At 39.5% G+C, this 21,918-nt stretch overlaps 1 protein-coding gene across 2 annotated transcripts in view; it reads right to left on the bottom strand.

Moving 5' to 3' along the window:
- The window catches only part of LOC129770042 (uncharacterized), a 419,235-nt gene extending 399,859 nt beyond the window's left edge, over positions 1-19,376 (bottom strand). For both annotated transcript variants that reach the window (XM_055772630.1, XM_055772632.1), the window contains exon 1: positions 18,821-19,376. The gene's annotated coding sequence lies outside the window, so the exon portion shown is untranslated. The remainder of the gene's footprint in view (positions 1-18,820) is intronic.
- Between the last annotated feature and the right edge of the window lie 2,542 nt (positions 19,377-21,918).

Below are 21,918 nucleotides of genomic sequence, written 5' to 3'. Positions count from 1 at the left end.
ATTATCTTATTTCTGAACCTATGAATATATATTCTGATCCTATGAATGAGCAACTCACTGCACAAATAAATAAACTCTCCTTTTTTCAATTTCTTAAATATCTACCGTAGAGTGAAGTTTGGTATTTTTAAACGGTATTATTTAGCTTAGCTTGTTTGTATGTTGGTATAAATAGTAGAGTTAATCAATCTCTGCAGTGAGCTGCTCATATACTTTTTTTCACAGATTAAAGTAAAATCTTCGATTCATTTCTTTTGCGAAATTTTACCAAATTGAGGATTCTATTGTTATTGAACTATTGAAACCAACGTGACCCTACCTCTTCTCTATATATATGTCAGATTTAAATTGAGCATCAATAAATGGCTGAAGAACAACTCTCGCACATTCCAACAATATTTCTGAAATATTATTGGACTAGTACTCATTTGGATGTGAGAGGGACCGGTCCTTCATTCCGTTTCATCGAATCACTGAATAAAGTTCGTTGAAATTAAACGTGGCGTTTATTAATTATTCGCGATCCGAAATCATGGGTGGTCAAGTGTGGTTTGCTGGGAAACTATCTCGGGGTTTCGACATCTTCTATATATATAAAAATCTCGTGTCACGGTGTTTGTTACCGAACTCCTCCGAAACGGCTCGACCGATTTTGATGAAATTATACTCAAAATACTTGGTAGGTATGAGAATAGGTTGTAAACAATATATGATACCGGTAGGACACCGATAACCATACATTTAATACCGAATAGGGTGGCTCTATGCAGAAAAAAAGATCTGGATATTGTTTTTAAAAAATTTGACTTCATAACATACATATAATCTTAAATTGTGACCCCAATTCCCTATTTTTAATTGCGATTTTATTATTTTTGTGTCAAAAATATTCTAATAATTTAACCGTTGTTCGTTTTACGAATTCATTTAAGTTGTTCAATGACTGATGGCGTAACGCCTGCTTCATTGAACATCCATCTACAAATACACAAGTAACATCAATTCATCTAAAGCAGGGAGCATCTCCGACGAGCTGGAAGCCTTTTTGAATGAGCACAATGAGTTATCGAAATTCTTCAAATCACATTTGCTCGGATTACAAAATGACAATCACGCTATTGCCATCAACCCTGATAAAACATCAGCTGGAGAGCACGTGTGTAGATCCAAAGCACAAGCGCTGCTGGAATCATGATGGCACGGTGACACGAGAAATTTAATGCGAAGAAAAAACAATAATCTGGAATTCATCGTTGACACACACCGTTCATACGACCCTCGCTATGTTCTTCTTCAATGGCACTAACGTTCCCAATGTTTGCCTTCTCAACGTAGTACTACTTGCGTCATTTTTATTAGTAAATAGTTGAGATTTCTATGATGAACAATACGCCTTGAATGTATTCTGGAGTGGCAAGCTCAAGAATACGCGTGACTACAGTGCAAGTCAGAAGGGTTTCTTTATCGAAAAATCTTTTGCATAAACATTAGACCAACGAGACCCCACAGATACACAGATCACAGATACTTAATTCATTATGAACATCATTTCTCATTTTGATTTAATATTTATGAACATGCGACGAAACAAACAGAGGGCGCGCTCGAAGGATTTTTATGTTTATCATATGGTGATTTGACATGGTCAAGAAACGCCAATTCGTAATCGTAAGCTGTGCCAACAATTTATGGTCGACATATACGCGAAGGTAGAGATTGAACGACTGCAATTCTTACTACATAATCAACAAAAGCGGTGCGAGGAATAATACATTCACTTGCGAGACACTATCATGAGCAACGCCGACACAGCTTTAGTTATAGCCAGGCCAAAGCGCCGAAAAATAATTTTCATTCAAATTTCAACAATTTAGAATTATTTCCGGAATTATACCGATCAGATAGAGAGTGAATTGAACCACAAATACGGATGACTTATTTTGACCATTGTTTCGCGACAAGGCGAACGAATTTAAGAGTGTAAAAGTCGATTTCGATCGAATTGTAAAATCCGATCACTCATATGAATATTGAGTTCTACAAATCGGTGAAGAGTAATAAAAACATCCATGAATAATGTCGGGAGTGAGAATTGAACTCGACATTCTTCCAAAATGGAAGGTAAAAGTGACGAACCAGCCAGAAGCGTTGAAAGTCACTATAATACAGAAAAAAAAATCCATGAATAAAGGAAGCAATATGGCTGTGTTTCAAACTTAGATTACCGATGTGAATACTCCTCGATTGAATGACAACGATATAATAACGCGATTCCAAACAGGCCGATTAATCAGCTCCATTGAAGTTAGCTGGCGTATCGCTGTTTTCCAATTTATGAACGAGACCAAGCTGTTATAAACTAAGCCATGTTGAAAATCACATGCACTTATTTTCTAACTAGGAGACAGCAATAAATATTGGTTTTTTATATTTCATTTTTTCTACTTTACGACAAACTTATATTACTTTTTTCAGTTGACGTTTAACTTTTAAGAGATCAAACATGTCAGTTACGTTAATGAAATACACCAAGAAACATCATATAACCTTTCGTTCAAATCATTTAATTCGTTTTTTTATCGGTCACATTCGATTTATTTTAAAGATCGTTAAAATATTCAAACACACTTACAATACATTAGTGTGTTTTATTCAACATCCAAAATATTCACTAGAAATAATTTATTTGGCAGAACAACGTTTGCCTGGTCAGCTAGTATATATATAAAAATCTCGTGTCACGATGTTTGTCGTGTCACGGCAGTTTGTTAGGTAGCGATTACCGTATATTTAATACCATTATGCAGAAAAATTCAATTTTTTTGAATATTCTGAATATTGAATTCTGAATTTTTTAAAATTTGGTTTTCAGAAAAAAAACATGAGAACCTTAATTTTCATCCTTTTAAGCCCGTCCCTTTTTTTATTTTTTATTTCGCGATTTTAGTATTTTTGTAAACACAATATCCAAACTGAAAAAATACTGCCGCTCAATTTACCAGTAGGACAAATTTATTTACGTTGTTAAATGACAAATGGCGCTACGTACGCTTCATAAAACTTTCACCCACACATGCGTAAGTAACCTCAATTCGTCTAAAGCTAGGAGCACCGACGTGGTACTGAAAACCTTATCGAATAAGCACAACGAATTATTGAAATCCTTCAGATCACACATGCTTGGATGGCAATATGCTAATCACGCTATTGTCATCAATCCAGAAGAATTATCAGCTGGAGAACACGTGTATTGATTCTATGATTCGAATTTACATTTATGATATGTAGTTACAACAAACGAAACAAACAAAAGAGCTCGATGAATTTTTATTACCGAACGATGATTCAACGCAGATAGGGTAACGATGTCGTGAGCTGTGCCAACAATTCATGGTCGGCATGTACGCAAAGGTAGGGGGCGAACGACTGCGATTCCTACGACACAATCGACAAAAGCAGCATGAGGACGAATAAATTCACCGGCGAGAAGCTATCGAAAGCAACGCCGACACAACCTTTGCTATTGCCAGGCTAAAACCCAATACATTGTTTTAGTGCAATTGCCTCAGGAATTCCATATCCAGATCCGGCTTTCAGACCAATCGGATTCCGGAATATGGGTTAGTGTTTGATATTGTTCCCACAAACATGGTTCATGGCCCATGCGGTGATCTGAAGCTTTTACCGCCTTGCGTTGATGAAAAACACGATCACAAGGGTAGGTGGATATCCAATATAAAAACGAAGAAACGGACAATCATTGACAAATATCAGTAACGTAGACGTTGACGGACTGGAAATCGTTGGGTAGTACTATATTCGCCTCAACGGAGCAAATCATTCAATGTTCATATTAACCCTTAAATGCATGATGATGTATATGTACCTACATCAGTGTTTTCTCCCTTACACAATTTCTAAACGGTAATTCAAACACAGTATTTTTTCACCTTTACGAGGTATTTAAAAAGGAAAAATCATGCATGTAAGGGCTAATGTTGAGTTCCGCTGTTCGGCGAAAAGCAGTAAATACAAATACGAGTCGATTAATAAGTAGAGCAATATGGCTGTGTTTCAAATTCAGAATATCAATATGACTACTTCTCGATTGAATGACAACGACGAAATAATACGCCAATAAATTGGTCGTCTGTCATATCATTGGTTTCACAATTCATGAACGGGACCCAACAGTCATGGTTGTCCATTCAGAAAACCTATTTTTCACTAACGAGACCGTAATTGAATAAATGTTAATATGTGGGTTGTTAAGTGTTAATAGTGTTAATATGTAAATAAGTAAAAAATAAATAATGTTAATAAGTAAAATGTAAAGTGAAAGAAAGTAATATATTTTTGTCTTGAAGTAGAAAATGAAATAAAGATTGACCAAAATATTCACTAGATATAATATATTTGGCAGAACAACGTTTGCCGGGTCAGCTGGTAAACTTGTATCATTTTGGCTTTTTTACGTTTCTACAGAACTCGAAAGTTCAGGTCTCTCAGTGAGACGTCGTGCACAAACTAAGTAATGCGAAAATGGGGGGAGGGGTGCCCAGGTTGCGTTAGTTAATTTGACATAGGGGGAGGGGTGTTATCCGTAATTGTTACGTAACAAAATTTTCTTTTTATTTCTATATAAGTTCACGCGCCCCATATATGCTTGAGTAACTAGATTCGATTTTCTAATTTCGGATGTTGAGTTCCGTAAAAATAAAACAAAAAAAAATTTTTTTTTATCTCATTTATTTATTTATTAGGCTCGTCAGCATTTTTTAGCTGTAACAGAGCCGGGTTTTAATCGTGTACATGTACATATGTTTATGTTTCTATAAATTGTAAATTACACAGTAGTTAGTAGTAGCCATTTAGGCGTTAAGTTTTCTGTTTCTGTTCCATTATGGTAAATTACACAGTAGTAGCCATTTAGGCGTAAGGGTATTCTTTCTGTTCATCCATTGTTCAGCAGACCGGACAGCGGAGACAGTTGATATTGATCATTGTTGAGTTATTTATAGAACAGCAGCCCGATGTGTCTTGCAGAGCAGAGCCGTTGTATGGATGAATCGATCTTTTTTCTACCGTGGATCGATTTCCATTGCTGATAACAAAACAAAGATGGTCAATTGAGGGCCCTGAGTTTGAACTCACGATCGATCGCTTGGTAAGCGAACGCGTAACCAAGTGGCTACGAAGACCCCCTAAAACAAAAAATTTTCATAACTAACATAGCTAAGAGCTGGCGAAGCGAGAGGATTAAAAAAAAATTGTGTCATGGCGTACACGATTCCAAACCTTCTAGTTATCTGAAACAAAAAATCGAACAGATTCTGAATCAGTAAAGATGCCGCTATCGCATGAACCTCGGACAAGTCAAAAACATGTTTTTTGACAAAATGGCGGCCGTCTGAAAAACAAAATGCGGTTTAAAACGCGTTTTCTTACGTTTCCGGATTTTTCAAAAATAGTAAAATTTCAAATTTCTTTCAAATTTCAAAATATCATTTTTAGAGGTTCATGCGATAGATAGATGCATGCAGATTGTATTCATATAAACAAGACATGAATCGGTTCAGTAGAACTTGAGATATCGTGTACGCCAGTTTGAAAAATCTTGTTAATGTTAATGTTATTCAACAATCCCCTGAACACTCGTAAATTCATCATTAGAGAACATTTCTACGTAATCAAAATTGCGTTTTACTCAGATTTACGATAGTTATTCAACAAAAAGTTCGAAAACTACCTTTTTTGACCCATTCTCACCCCCATCGAAGGTAGTTCAAAAGATATTATGTTTTTGAAAAGGCGTTTTTGGAGAAAAAAAAGGAAAAAAAATATTTTTCGGACCACCCTGAAATGGAAATACACACCCTAATGAAAAAATTACGGGTTTAATATTTTGTGATAAAGAACAAAACTACCAATTTGTACGAAAATCTCACAACCACTATATCGGTTTGGCTTGGAATGGCTGAGCTTATAGCCGCCATCTCGGGTCCTATAAGTCTGACATGGAAAGCCGTTTCAGTCAAACTTCAAAAGATTCTGCTTCCTTACTTCTTCCTGAACATCAAACTTGTGCTGAGCGATGAAGAACAGTAGCCCGGAAGCTGCCGGAAGTCCGCCTTGACGTGAATCTCATCATCCATGATGAGACAATGAGGCTTCGTCAGCATCTGGGTGTTCAGTTTCCAGGCCCGTGATTTTCCCGCCGTATTTTGCCGTTCACGTTCACGCTCACGATTTGGAGCCTTCTGCACTTTGTACGTATGCAGTTCCTCCTGGTCCTTGGCTCTCTGAACTAAAGACTTAGACAGATTCAACTTTTTGGCCACATCCCTGACCGAAGCATTGAGATTCCGCTTGAACGCTTTCGCGACACGCTTGTGATCCTGATCACTAATAGAATATCCATTCTGACCGCATTTCTCCTTCCGTTCGGTGCTCAAAGTTTCGTAGTAACGTTTAATCACACGACTTACCGCTGACTGCACGTTTCCGAGTTGTTTTCCGATGTCCCGATGAGAGAGTTGAGGATTTTTCAAGCGCTTGCGCCAAATCAATTCGTGGCGTTGCTTTTCGGGTGACGTCATGTTTCCAATTTTAGAAGAACTGACAGCGATAAAAATACGGTTTAAACAATACACTCTAAACTACTTCTACCCAAAATTTCAAGAGAAAATAAGCAATGGGTAATTTCTACAGCGTTTTTTTTCGTGATGCAATTTGATGTGGGACACTTTTTACTCTACCCAGTTTTGGATTATCGTACAATCGCCACTGAATGAGTCTTACCCCGCAAGTAAAACTGCCGATTTACCCATTTACCCGTTTCACGTGCTTGGATGAACTATTGGTACAGTCGATGGGGGTGAGAATTTTTTTTTTTTATCTGTATTATAGTGACTTTCAACTCATTTGGCTGGTTCGTCACTTTTACTTCCATTTTTGGAAGAATGTCGGGAGTGAGAATTGAACTCGTGACCTTTAGCGTGAGAGGTATGGATGTTACCACTACGCCGGATCGCCTCCACAGGGGGGGGGATGAGAATGGGTCAAAAAGGGAGAAAGTTACTGACAGAAATATATTGACAAATATTGCGAATATTTTTGAAAGCTGTGAGCCGTTTAATAGGAGACATATTTTTACTACTTCCAATGCATAATACTTAACTGTAGCACGAATAGTTATTGTTTAATAATTCATCAATGTTTGATGCGTAGATAGCCATCAAATAACACCCCAAAAAAATCTCATGCCCAGCATTACACAGAACTACTATAATGTTAAATATTGGATAGAACAAATTCATCGCACGTATAAGGAGAAAAACGTTTCCTTACCAACAACTTCGCAGAAGCCATTTTCCAGGATTGCTGAAGCCGCTAATTGAAAGCTTCAATGACAATCAAAAGAGCACTTTGGGGATTACTGTGAATTCGCTACTAAAGAACATCTGACATGTTCCAAGTTCACCAGAACAAAAAATGAGGACAGTTTTGAGGAATTCCTCAATTAGAAACGAGAGATAGTTAATGGGAGCGACACACGGAAATGTTTATTTATTTATTTATTTTGGCTAAACGTTTTTACAACATGGCCTGATTCACAATGTCTTGTGTATCATTCATTGCTTTGTGTTTTTGTGGTGCTGCCTGCAAGACTTGCGACCAACCGCACTATTTGCAGGAGGACACCATCGTGATACTGCTGTTTTACGTCCCGAGTACCACCTGGACTGGGCAAAGCTCCTTCCACCACATCCTAGACAATGTTCACCTGAAGTGCAAGCCAGAAAAACGACCTTTGTGGATAGAATTTCTGACCCGAACGGGAATCGAACCCGAAACCCCCATCTTGACGAGCGCCACACTAACCACTAAGCCATGGGGACCTCACCTCATGAGCGAGACGGAAGTAACTAAACAAGTTTGATATCCTTCCAGGAACCAGCACCACGACAGAAGACATCGTCGACGGCAGATTTAAGAAAAATCTATATATCTGACCCTTCATCAAGAGTAGGAAGGAAAACCATGGATCCCCTTCGGATTTGTTCAACGGCGAGCGCCAAGCCAACAATCACCGTGAGTCTGCGAACCTTTTCGCTGACTTCTTCAGCAGCGTTTACACTAATGAGCCATCCGTCGTTGGAAGCGAACTAAACTCTTCTCACACCCTCCATCTCCCTCGCCTTGCATTGTCACCTAGTGACGTTCAGACGGCGCTTTCATCTGTAGATATATCGAAAGGCGCAGGGCCTGATCGCCTACCACCATTGCTTTTCAAACAATGCGCCACATCGTTTTCGCTCCCCATGTCGGTTCTCTTCAATGAGTCGTTATCTGATGGAGTGTTCCCGAAGGCATGGAAGATCGCATCGATTTCACCAATCCACAAGAGCGGCAATATCCACAATGTTGCCAACTATCGCCCGATCTCAATATTGAATTGTCTAAGTAAGGTTCTAGAGAAAATGGTACATGACGTCATTTACCGCTCCGTTCGACATGTTATATCAGATAGACAGCACGGGTTTATGAAAAGCCGCTCAACTACTACAAACCTGATGACGTTTGTGCATGGACGGATTGGGAAGCTCGAGAAACGGAAACAGGTCGACACAGTCTATATAGTTTTTGCCAAAGTCTTCGACAAAGTTCCGCACGCGACAGCTGTTGATAAAATGAGAGGCATAGGCCTGCCGGATTGGATCACTAAATGGACGCACTCTTACTTAACAAGTCGCGAGGGGTTCGTTAAGTTCAATGGTGCCATGTCTGGCATATTCAACATCCCCTCTGGAGTGCCACAGGGCAGCCACTTAGGACCACTCATTTTCAACATTTTTGTCAACGACATCTGCAGTCTTCTTCGCTGCGATTGTCTGATGTATACAGACGACCTTCAGATCTATCGTGCCGTGTCCTCGTCGCTGGACTGCTGTGTGCTTCAGGAGGATCTAAACTCACTACTAGATTGGTGCTCTTCAAATGGCATGCAAGTGAACACTTCGAAGTGTAAAGTCATGTCTTTCACTTCAACTTCACCTTAACGTTGAAAGGTTACATTTCTTCATGAAATAAGCCATATTTGAAATATAAAAAAAAATATTTTTTTTCCAAACTGAATATAATCGAGTCCAAAATTGTATATAATCGAATCACATATAATCGAGTCCGACCTGTACTGTATTCTATTAGTCAAATAATTTCATTTGATACCAATATTGAGAGGATTGCAAAAAATACATAGTCGACCATTTTGTGGCGGAGACCTTTTCGAATTTATGTTGTTCATAGTGTAGTGCATTCTCCAAATCAAGCCATTCAGCCATTTTTTTGCGGCGGCCAAATTGAATTTTTCAATATAATGGAATACGCAGTTTTATAATGACAGTAGAATTAAATGTATGTTCCAAATTTCAGATCAATCATTCAACAGGAACGGGGTCAATTCTCTATCAATGTGGGACAACCCAACAAAAATTCAAACATACATAAATAGAAACAGGTCAAGCTGAATGAAACCATTCAAAAAGTAATTAGTTGCATGGGGACTGCGGCCATCTTGAAATTGGATTTTTTTTATTATCTGCTATGTTCTACTAGTCGAGAACTTTCTTTTGATAAATTTTTGGGCATTTTTCATAAATAACTGTGTTCTACTAGGCTAGCCTTTTCATTTGATACCCATATTGATGGTTGTTGAGGCCCTATAGTATAATTTCCCAACCCCATAGCGATAAAGCAACAATTAATTGTATTACCCTAAAGCTACTGCTATATACCATCGAAATAGCGAGAGAGAGAGATTAGGAAAAATACCGTGATCACCCGAACGATGGTGGTCAGTAGTCAATCTATATGACCACTGACCCCGAACCAAAAAAGTACAGTCGAAATACATTCGTCATTGCGATAACACGGTCGTCCTTCGTACAATAGAACATTTCATGATAATATCTCCCAATTCCAAAAGTACCAAAATTAAGTGCTTGTCCGGGACTCTGGTGAAAAAGTGGGAAAGCAAAAGTACATTTACTCTCCCCCACCGGTGAGAGATCTACTGTGCGCTGTAGATAGCCAAATTCTGTTAAGTGCTACCATTTCACTGGCCCTCTTGGCAGCCGTTTTCGACGGCGAAGAAAAACGTTCGGTCCAGCATATACGGCCAACTGGCTCGTACAATGGTGTTCTGGGGAAATATGCATGAAATATTTTTCATAAATAACTGTATTCTACTAGTCAAGCCCTTCATTTGATACCCATATTGATGGGGTTGTGAAAAAACTATGTATGGCGCCATCTTGCGGTGGCGGCCAATTTGAATTTGCATTTTTCATAAATAACTGTGTTCTACTAGTCAAGCCCTTTCAATTGATACCCATATTGATGGGGTTCTGAGAAAATATGAAATCCACTATTTTGTAGTGGCTGCCATCTTGGATTTGTATTTTTCATAAATAACTGTGTTCTACTAATCAAGCCCTTTCGTTTGATACCCATATTGATGGGGTTCTGAGAAAATATGGAATCTTGAATTTGCATTTTTCATAATTAACTGCATCCTACTAATCAAGCCCTTTCTTTTGATACCCATATTAGCCATTCAATATAGAATTATTATACAAATTATTCAAAATTTCCGAAAATCAAAAATAAAATACTCCGGATAATCGAGTCTCCAGATAATCGAGTCCAACCTGTATAATGATGAGTTTCAGTGGGAAACTAATTTCGTATCCAGATGTCGACACCGTACCGTTGTCATCGCGGATACATTCCATTTCATTTCCACCGTGAAGTGTATTCGAGAGTCAGGCCCGAAATATCCTAGCACTGTTTTGGAAAGCCAGGAAACAATTGAAAGTAGAGATAGAAAAGTTAAGTGCAGCTTCGCGTCTAGAGAATTTAACTTAATGTAAGATATTAGGCTGTCAAAAAAGTCCTGCGGTATTTCCGCGAGGTGTCGTTGTAAGTGCGTAGTTCTAGTTGTATTAATTGTATCGACTCATACTATAGCTTGTTGGAAAGGTATTTTTGCGCGCTATAATATAGTCCTTGAGTGTTTTGTTTGGTTAAGTCGTTCGTGAGTTATAGTGTCGCAAATATGGAGCAAAATAAAGAGAAAATTCGACATATTTTACAGTACTACTATGACAAAGGCAAAAATGCATCTCAAGCTGCCAATAAAATTTGTGCAGTTTATGGACCCGATACAGTTTCCATTTCCATCGCACAACGATGGTTTCAACGTCTTCGTTCTGGTGTAGAGGTCGTCGAAGATGCGCCACGCTCCGGAAGGCCTGTCGTCGAAAATTGCGACAAAATCGCTGAATTAGCCGAGAAAGACCGGCATAGTAGCAGCCGTAGCATCGGCCAAGAGCTGGGGATAAGTCATCAAACCGTTATTAACCATTTGAAGAAGCTTGGATTCACAAAGAAGCTCGATGTGTGGGTGCCACACACGTTGACGCAAAAAAACATCTTCGACCGTATCGACGCATGTGAATCGCTGCTGAATCGCAACAAAATCGACCCGTTTCTGAAGCGGATGGTGACTGGCGATGAAAAGTGGGTCACTTGCGACAACGTGAAGCCCAAACGGTCTTGGTCGAAGCCCGCTGAAGCGGCTCAGACGGTGGCCAAGCCTTCATTAACGGCCAGGAAGGTTCTGCTGTGTGTTTGGTGGGATTGCCAAGGAAAAATCTATTATGAGCTGCTTCCCTATGGCCAAACGCTCAATTCGGACCTGTACTGCCAACAACTGGACCGCTTGAAGGTAGCACTCATGAAGAAGAGGCCATCTTTGATAAACAGAGGCCGCATTGTCTTCCATCAGGACAACGCCAGGCCACACACTTCTTTGGTGACGCGCCAGAAGCTCCGGGAGCTCGGATGGGAGGTTCTTTTGCATCCGCCGTATAGTCCGGACCTTGCACCAAGTGACTACCACCTGTTTTTGTCCATGGCGAACGAGCTAGGTAGTCAGAAGTCAGAAGTTATGAAGTTGGCATCTCGTTGGGAACAAGTAATCGAACAAAACGGCGCATATTTGACTTAAAACAGATGATTGTAACTAATTTTATGAACAAATGAAAATTCAAGAAAAATACCGCAGGACTTTTTTGACAGCCTAATATATACAAGTGCGAACTGGAGAACTATCATGACAGAAAACGTTGACATGGTAACCAGTATATTTATTACGAATAATGTAAAGAGTACAAAAATCAGGAAAAATCAGGATCATTTCAGAAAAACCAGGATAAATTGAGTGTTAATCAGGATATAAGGGAGCGTGCTAAAAAGTCTGGGAAATCCTGAAAAATCAGGAAGGTTAGCATCTCTGCTCGTAAGTTCATCATTAGAGAACATATCCACGTAATCAGAATTGCGTTTCGCTCTAAATTACGATAGTTATTCAACAAAAAGTTCGAAAACTACCTTTTTTGACCTATTCTCACCCCCATCGACGGTACATCTATATTACGAATATACGAACACAATAACTTAGTGTAAACTTAGTCCGTTTTCGGATTCTGGCCAATCTCCACTATTGGCCCACTACTTCCCGGACTCACTTCCCAATAACCAACCAGCGGAACAGACACCTTGTTCAAGTTTCGGATAAGCGATTAGAGAGGTGTTACGCGAATGCTTGCTCTTCAACTATTGCCCTTTATTATATAAAATAAAAGGTAATTAATCAACCGTACTATCACGGTTTGGTGTGTGTTGGACTCAGCTACTCGGTTGCCCGGTAGCACCAACTTCCAAAATTTATTTACATTAGGAATAGGATGGGACAGGATATTTGTATAGCCTAGGATCATGTTACAAACTACATTTCTTACTGTTTAAAAATCTGATTAAAGACTATGAATGTTATTATGTATGATAGACGAGAACCGAGGAAGTAGACGAAGAACCTCATCATTCGAAATACTTCTATCGTGTAGGTTTCCGTATGTAAATACCCCATCTCCGGTGGCAGGAGATCGCTAGAATGCGTTATTTCTATTTACCCTTTTCTCCGAACTGTCGCTCCACTGGTTGTCTATTTTCCGTTAAAGCTGGGATCAATCCGCTGACCCCTTTTAACAAATGCTTACTTCAACATATCATATTTGCCGGAAAATATTTAAATTGATTCTGGTACCGACCAGGAGAAAAAAAAGAAGAAAGAAGTCACCCAAAACAAAAACAATCGCGTAAACAGAACCCATCAAAACGTCGTCATACGCCGCCGGCTGTCTTCATCCAATGGTAACGCGTCTCGTCCCTTGGCTCTTCTTGCGCATCAACTACGGTCGAGCGGAGAAAAAAAACCTAATGAGGGGTCACGCACCGTAGGAAAAATTATACACTTTTCCCACTGGCAGTATACACGCGCGTGGCGTACGCTTCCCGGGCAGCAAATGCTCATCGCGCCGCCAGGAAAATGAAAAACTTATTCACGAGCACAAACACACACACACACACTCCCACCCGCTGCGAGGAGCGGTTTTCCCTAGGTTATGCGCTACCGTCGCGCTGCTGCTGCATCACTTCTAACAACCCACACACCCAAACATGTCTTCATAAAATTCGGCCGACAGTTCAGTGCAAACCGCAGCGATTAATCCCCTATCCCGTACCCCTCCTTCTAATCCTGTTTCCTCGGGGCACTTATTTCCACGTTTCCCGGGTATCTCCCGGGTATTATGCACCCCAACACCACTGCTGTTGCTGCAGTCAGAGAGTCAAAGAATCGGCGAGTAATCTAAAACCGCGGAATGTGTGTTCCCCGGCGGAATCATACACTGGACGCCCCATTGCTGCTGCTGCCTGTCTGATGGCTATGGTAGAGTAGCGCGTTCCGTAACGAGGGAGAAGTAATGGCTTTTAAAATAAGCACTTAAATAGTGGCGGGACCGTCGACGAATCCGTACAACCGTGCAACAGAACCTCGCTGTAACCTATAGTGTGCAAAAACCATCGTCATGCCGGGCCAGGCCAGGAGACATATGGAGAATGAAAAAGTGAAGGGGAGGTCACTTCCCAAAAGCCGGGCGACTCACAAGCGATTGGAGGGTCATAGGGAGAAGGGCAGGGAGATAAAAACGACATCATGATTCAAATGAGATAATGAGTTATTGGTAATGTTTAGCGCTTAGTGTGCAATTGGGAGAATAAATATTCGACCGATTGAATGACGCGATTTCGGGTTTCGAGAGCAACCGCAGATTTAGGTTTACTTTGGGCAGCATACATTTTGGGCAATCATTGTAATTGATTAGTCCCCAGAGGCACAAGGTGTATGAGAGAGGTCGCAGTTCTCACGAGCTTGAGTGTCTGTCGGCTGATTGATTACTACGTTTTGTATATATTGGCCGCATGGGTATTGATTTGAAAATGCATAGATCAAAAACATCTAGAGGGTGTTGTTCGAGACACAACTAAATTGTTGACATAGGATAACGAAGTTATTTTATTCAACACGCTTGTATATCAGAGCGGATGATATTTATTAGCCACACTTAAGAATTAACATTTTCACGCTTTCCCAGCTAACACACACACACACACTGCGATAATCTGGGTGGCAACTTGATTTGTGTTTTGAAATTCCTGGTTTTCTCCCGGTTTTCCTGGTAGATTTTTGAAAAATTCCTGGTTTTTAATATACATGCAAACACTCTACAAGTTTGCAAAACAAGATGAATTCATTGCATTGTATTTGCATCTTTCTGGCCTCTAACTTCTTCGCTTCCTGCGCCGTTTGCGCTTCCGTTCCGCTACGTTCTCCTTATCTTATCTTCCTGATTGGACTCTGTGAGAGCTCCAATGTAGCGCTCGTGAGAGCTCTTCGCGTATTGCATGAGACTTTCTGTTATTTCAACATTTAAAACTCCACTAGCATCCAAGATGGCATTGGGAACAATACGCTGAGCTACCATGCTCTGTTCATTTTGATTTACCCCGCTCCAATGTAGCATTGCCATGCGACAGACTAAGGATCCCTTTGACAAAGTCAAACAAGTTTGTATATCCATTACCCGCTGCGCCTACGAGTTTCATCCACAAGATGTCCAAACGTTCTTCTTTTCGGCGATAGTTTTTTAGCACATCGCACGAACCCAGAGTATCACAAAACTCGACGAACTTCTGTTTAACTTTGTCCGCCAAGATACTACTGATTCTATCTTTCTCCACGAAATGTTCAGGATAGTTTGCAATAACTGCTGGATCGATACAAGGTATATATCGTGTCACGGGATACGACAAAGGTGATCGTTCCTTCATTTTTCGAAGAAATGCTTTGTAGTACTTTTTACAGTTCTGTCGAAAAATCAAGATATTTTTCTCGGAAACTTGATGTTTCTCCACAACACTTTTGATTGCAACTTTCACAGCGAAGCTCAATTCAATTTTAGCTACTGGTAGAAACGAATCATCAGAAAGATTTACGTATATGAGGGACTTCAGATTACCTTTCAAAAGCGAAGGCTTTTTTTTATCCATTACTGGTTTGATAAGGTTCGTCAGTTCGGAGAAAAGGAAAGGTGCCATACACTCGGCACTCTGAAAAAAAAGGTTGAACTGCAGCAGCTGATGTTGAAAAAAGCTTAATTTAGTCCCCAACAATTTATCCTCAACAGCCTCTGCAACTACTCTAAAGGTATTGGCTGTGAAAACAGCAGCAAAGCTCCTACGGAAATCTGGATGCCTATCTTTGTACAGGGTTTTCCATTTCGGGCTTCCGAAAGTATACAGCCCTGCGCTGACAACCGTTTGACATAGCTGTCAACCAAAGCTTCATATCGTTAGTAGCATCGCACAACGTGTTGATTTTGTTAAATTATACTATAAAAATGATGAAAAACCGGCAAATGTTTTTCGAGCATTACGGACGGATTTTGGTCGTCATGGACGGCTTACAGAGCACACAATCGCTAATGTAGTGCGTAAATTCGAACAAACTGGATCCGTAGCGGATATTGTGAAACCTGTGCATCATCGTAATGTGCGTTCGGCCGAAAATATTGCTGCTGTTGCTGCCAGTGTGGAGGATGACCCGAATGTTTCGATTCCACGGCGTGCTCAGCAATTGGGCTTGTCAAACACATCATTGTGGCGAATTTTGCATTTGGACTTGCACCTACATCCATATAAAGTCCAACTGGTACAAAAATTAGAGCGTGGTGACCATGGAATGCGTCGGGCATACGTCGATTGGGTGAACGAACAACAGCAGCAAAATGCTGAATTTTCGCATCAAAATTTCTTCAGCGATGAGGCACATTTCGAGCTCGGTGGCTATGTGAACACCCAAAATTTCCGTATATGGGGCTCAGAAAATCCACCCGTGATTGTTGAGAGGCCATTGCATTCGCCAAAAGTCACTGTTTGGTGCGCATTATGGTCTGGTGGAGTCATCGAGCCGTATTTCTTTGAAAATGAGGACGGTGAGACGGTAACTGTGAATGGTGAGCGCATGTTAACCGATTTTTTTGCCACAAATTGAAGATATGGATACGGATGACATGTGGTTTTAGCAGGACGGCGCCACGTGCCACACAATACGACCGAACATGGCCATATTGCGAACGAAATTTGTGGGACGCATAATTTCGCGTTTTGGTCCAGATCATGCGATTTGAACCCGCTAGACTTTTTTTTGTGGGGTTATACGAAAGACCGTGTCTATGCCAACTCTCCGCAAACTCTTGAACATTTGAAAGACAACATTCGTGAAGTTATGACCGAGATACCGCCCCATATGTGCCGAAAAGTCATTGAAAATTACCTGTTCCGGATCAAGGTGTGCGAGGAAGCCCTAGGTAGATATTCGAATGATGTTGTATTTCACACATAATGGCATAAACCAAACTTCAATTTGAAATAAAAGTTTCATTGAAATTCGAATTCTATGTGTGTTTTATTTCAATTTACTTTCGGAATTTATAGTTGGAAAACCCTGTACTTACGCTCCTTTTGTTTTGCTTGAATTTTCACCAGGAATTGTTTATATCGATATTGCAGCCAATTTAAGAAAGATAGAAGTTGGGTGTCAAAGAACAAATTGTAGAGCGGTTAGAGAGCTTCAATTTAGTTAATAGAAATAATCTAGTTTAGTATAAATTTTTCGGATGAAATTAAGAAGGGGCTGTCCACATACCACGTGGACAGAAAAAGCACGGTTTTAGACTCCCCCTCCCCCTCCGTGGACAAGCGTGGACATTTTCATACCCCTACCCCCCTTTGTCCACGTGGACGTTTTCCTTTTCAAATTAAAATAATTGAGGAAATAACTGATTTGCGCATAAATTCCATTTTAATTTCTTTTAAGTTATTTTTATTTCAAATTTTACTTGCTGTACCCGTCTTGTGAGTTTAATTTCGAAACACTTATGAGTTATCACTTGCTTATAGATATCACATAGACGCCAGTAATAATCTAGTCAACTTGATTATTTCGCTTTCATTTGTTTCAAATAGAATTCCAGTAGAACTTTTTACTACAGAGAAATTCTCGATCGAATGAAAAGTTATCCTTTCATTTTGAATTATGAATATTCAATGACATAACGATCGCACAGCAAATCGAAGGGCAATTGTGGAAACTTGAAAATGTTCTATACAAGATCCAGTTATTGCTTTGACAAATGCATTGTTTTATAACAGAGTTACAGTGTTACTCAAAATTTTAGATGAAACAAATCTTTGCCCACTCCGGAATATGATCGATCACAGTAAATGCCGATTCATCTTCAATCTGGATTTCCGATTCACCTTTAGTCGGTAGCGCAAGTCAAAACCTTTTCCGCCAGAGTTCGGAGAATTTTCAGAGGGTATTAAAGGCGTTTTAATCGCGTCGGTGTGTCAGACCGAAAGTGTTAAAAAAGAGGCACACGTACCCTTTGTACCAACACATGCGATACGCTAAACGATGACGAACGACGAATAACGAAGCTAGAGAGAAACGCAAAGTCGTAGTGTTGATATTTTCTGAGAAATGAACAAATTATTGATTCCTCGGTCTGACAGACCAATGCGCGAGTATAGGAGTGTTAAATGCACCTCCTGGACCATTGTGCACTGATCATACCGAGGAAAAGTGACAGAAGCCTTCCACTCTACCAAATAAAACAATTCAATGAAACTCGTGTACTGGAATAGGATATTTAGCTCAAGTCGACATTAACTAGTGGCAAGACGAGACGAGTTGTTCGTCTCGTCAACTAGAATGGGACCCTATGACTTTATCTAAAACGAATGTTCCGAAACCTTGTTTCCAACTTCCAAAGGAAGGGAAAAAAGATGTGCATGGTGGCGTGCGAACTCAAGTTTGTATCACTTAATTGTTATTAATTAATTGTTATTAATTAATTGTTGTAATTAATTGTTAAAATGAAAAATATTCTTTCCCGCAAAGACTGAGTTTCAAATCAATTAATTGCGGCAAAATTATTCAGGCGTCGTAATTGACCATTTAAAGCTCGAATCACCGAAAATTGCACAACGAGAATGATTTGCTAGTCCCAAGCGTCATTCTGTGTGTTCTTTGTGCAATTTGGTTGGTTCAGGTCAATCACGGAGAGCAACTACGAATTGTACAGTCTACCCAAGCTCAAGCTCAATTAATTGCGGCAAAATTATTCAGTCAGTCGATTTTTAAACAGTTTGATTTTACGGAATTGTTCTGGTTTGGAGCGGAACCAGAAATTGTCATCAAAAGCTAGAAGAGACTCGGGCTCTAGTTAACATTATTCTTTTTATCCAGTTAATTTATGCATAAATTAAAAAAAAAGATTTTCGATCTCACCTTCAAAAATTAATTGACCGAAGGACAAATGTATCACATTTTTCAAATATCCACTGAAAAGTCTCTCACACCATGAAATCGCTTGCAAGAACACATATACACTTGTTTTGCTTTGGAGGAGCAAAATGTTTTCACCTTTTTCGTCGCTGTAAACAAATCCTTCACGGGTCTGCCCGGGGAGTTGTTTTTACCAAAAAAAAGCTTGCAAAAACTTCACCAAGCAACACTTTCAAATACGTTGAATTACACGAAAATTCAATTCAACACATTTACCATTTACCACTTCTGAACACATCAGACAATTCTAATTTGTCACACATTTTCCGAAAGGAGCTCTTAAACTTTTAACTCTCTCGAAAGGGCGCCCAATTTTGCGTCGCACAACAAAGAGACACTTCTAGCCCCGATTGTACAATTATATGGAGCACCACAATCAACATCCACCATTCAATCGTTTTTCATTCATGTTCCGAGCGGAAAAAACTATTGTCTGTAAATTTCCGATAAGAAAAATATCCCGTTTCCTTCAACACTTCGCGAAGAGACCAACATTCGCTGCGGCCATTGTTTCGAAATACTCATCTTCTTCGCTGCTCTCTCTCTCTCTCTCTCTCTCTCGCAGAGACGATGAGATCTCGAGGTGGTTCGGTATGTGTGTTTGTGAATCGTACACCTAACAACAGTCGAGGCCGGTGCTTTCGTACCATTCGTGTGCATTCGATCCCTTTGCCAAGAAGCGGTCCACCGACGCATGAAGATGGGCAAGGAAATTTGTTCCCGCCTGTGTGCACGAGTAGTAAGCGGAGAGTGAGAACGAGAGAAAACTGTCAAACTGTTATTGAAGCAGAAGCTTTTCCTTTTTGTTCTCCTCCTTTCCTTACGAGAGCGTGGTTTGTTGTTGGAGAGAATTCGTGAGCTTTGAAGCAGTAGAAGAGTCGAATGAAATGAGGGGTATGACGCTTATTGTGTATCTCAATGGAAAAATAGCGATGAAAACAAAATTCATGCTTGTTTTATATTAAATCAGATCATTTTCTCATTAATACAGTTACATAACTGATAAAATTAGTCCTTAAATAAAAGTACTAATATGCACACTAGTGTTTATTTCTTGTATTAAGAATGCCTCTGACTCTAATACTAGGGACAGACATACTTTGGTTGTACATTGTACCGTATGTCAAACTGACAATCAGAATTTTTCCAATTTTCACCACATATTTCAATGAAAAAGGTTTTTATTTAGCGTCTTAGCTATCAAACACAACAAGCAAGTTTCCAGTCAAAGTTATTAACTCAAGAGAAAGTCAATGAAAAGAATGTTTACCAAGTGTTTTGATTCGATTTGTTTATGCTACCCACCACTAACCATCTATGGCGCTGCGCACAGTACAACTGTAGCTATGTACAGCGGTAAAATAGGTCGATACAGGTACAGCGATTGTACCGAGTTGCTTGCATGGTTCTAGCGCTGTACATGGTGACAGACATACAATTTTCGAAGTACAACGGTAGTACAGCTGTATGTCTGTCATAAGTATAATGGAATTTTTTTTTTAATTGCCAAGAAACGGTCATGACCCCATTTACAAGATTAGATCTGGATTATTTATTAGTAATAACCCAATGAGGTACATATAGAGGTGGAGCAGTAGGCGAAGTGTATCTGTATTGGCGAGCAAAATATCGTGTCGTAATTAGTTGCATTCAATATGGAATGTATATGTTGTATAATTTGAGCCAAAATTCTCATGGAATCATTCAACTGATTGTTTTTTAACAGACGACAATTATATCGTCGCTTATTTCGATTATTATTGTGGTAAAAATGTCCAGAGAACAGTCGTATGCTTAGCTCTCGAAAGCAATAACATGTTCGGTGAAATTTTGATTAATTGGCGATTATTATCTCACAACATACACACCGACACTGAGAGCATTCGAAACATCAACTTCATAACAGTAATATAATGAAACTTCCTTTGTTTCTATGAACGTGGGGGAGTGAAAATGGTACATGGAAATATCACTTTAATCCGTCTATTTCGACGTGATTTTACAAATATTCACTCCACACTAGCACATTAGCCTCATATTCAGCTGGAGCTCTACAAAAATGTACGTTTTTAATTGATAAATTACTTCATCAAAATAGCATTTTTACATGGATGCGGTGAGCAATCAAAGATAAACACAACGACTGACGTCACTATTTGCGAAATTGTTATGGCAGCGCATGCTATGTCGCTTGAAACTCGACCATCTTCATTACCTTTTTTCTAGGACATTGGTAATAACCTGAGACATGCAAGGTCAATCGAATTCATTTTTCAAGTGCATTTTGCTTGAAAAAAAAAGTTTTTCCTTGCAACTTTTTTCTCCATGCTGACAAAAGTTTCTCATATAAAAGAAGCAAACCTTTTCGTGACTCGGACTTTGTTTATTTACCTTTTTGACCGAACAAGAACTTCACTCAAGAGAGAATATTTTTCTGCAGAAATCTTTCTGATGTTAAATTTCTGCTACACGCAGTTGAGAGACGAAGGTATTGAAAATTCAGGACATTTATCCGGAAATTCAAATTATTTGCTGGTGTCAATGGTTATACCGTGGGTCATGCGGAGGTAATGAAGTATTTTCTTCAAGTGCATTTTGCTTAAAAAAAAATTATCTTGAAACTTTTTTTCCCTCACACTATCTGTTAAATGTTTCTCCGATCAAAGAAACCGACGTTTTTGTGACTCGGACTGATTTCATTTACGTTTATGTCCGAAGCAGAATTTTACTCCAGGTAGTGGTCAGTGTGATTGAATCTGTGTTGTTCAGTGAAAGACTGTCCGAATACGAGTGAAAATAGTCGCGTAAATTTCCATCGTTCCACTCGGATGCGTTCTTGCAAATGCACACGGTCGATTTTCGTGACAACGACAAACATATTCCGAACAAGGGCTCCCGTGCCTGTGGAGTAATGTGCGATTCACATAGAACGTTACGAAAAGAACGTCTATGTTCTGTCAACGTCTCCACCAATTCATACATGCAGTCAATGCTTGTACCAGCACCGTCACGTCAAATGTCAAACGAATGATTTATTTAAT

This window comes from Toxorhynchites rutilus, chromosome 2 (genome assembly GCF_029784135.1).
Source record: "Toxorhynchites rutilus septentrionalis strain SRP chromosome 2, ASM2978413v1, whole genome shotgun sequence".
Taxonomy (NCBI): Eukaryota; Metazoa; Arthropoda; class Insecta; order Diptera; family Culicidae; genus Toxorhynchites; species Toxorhynchites rutilus.
The sequence above is the reverse complement of the archived record's forward strand: the minus strand, read 5'-3'. Positions and strand labels throughout refer to the sequence as shown.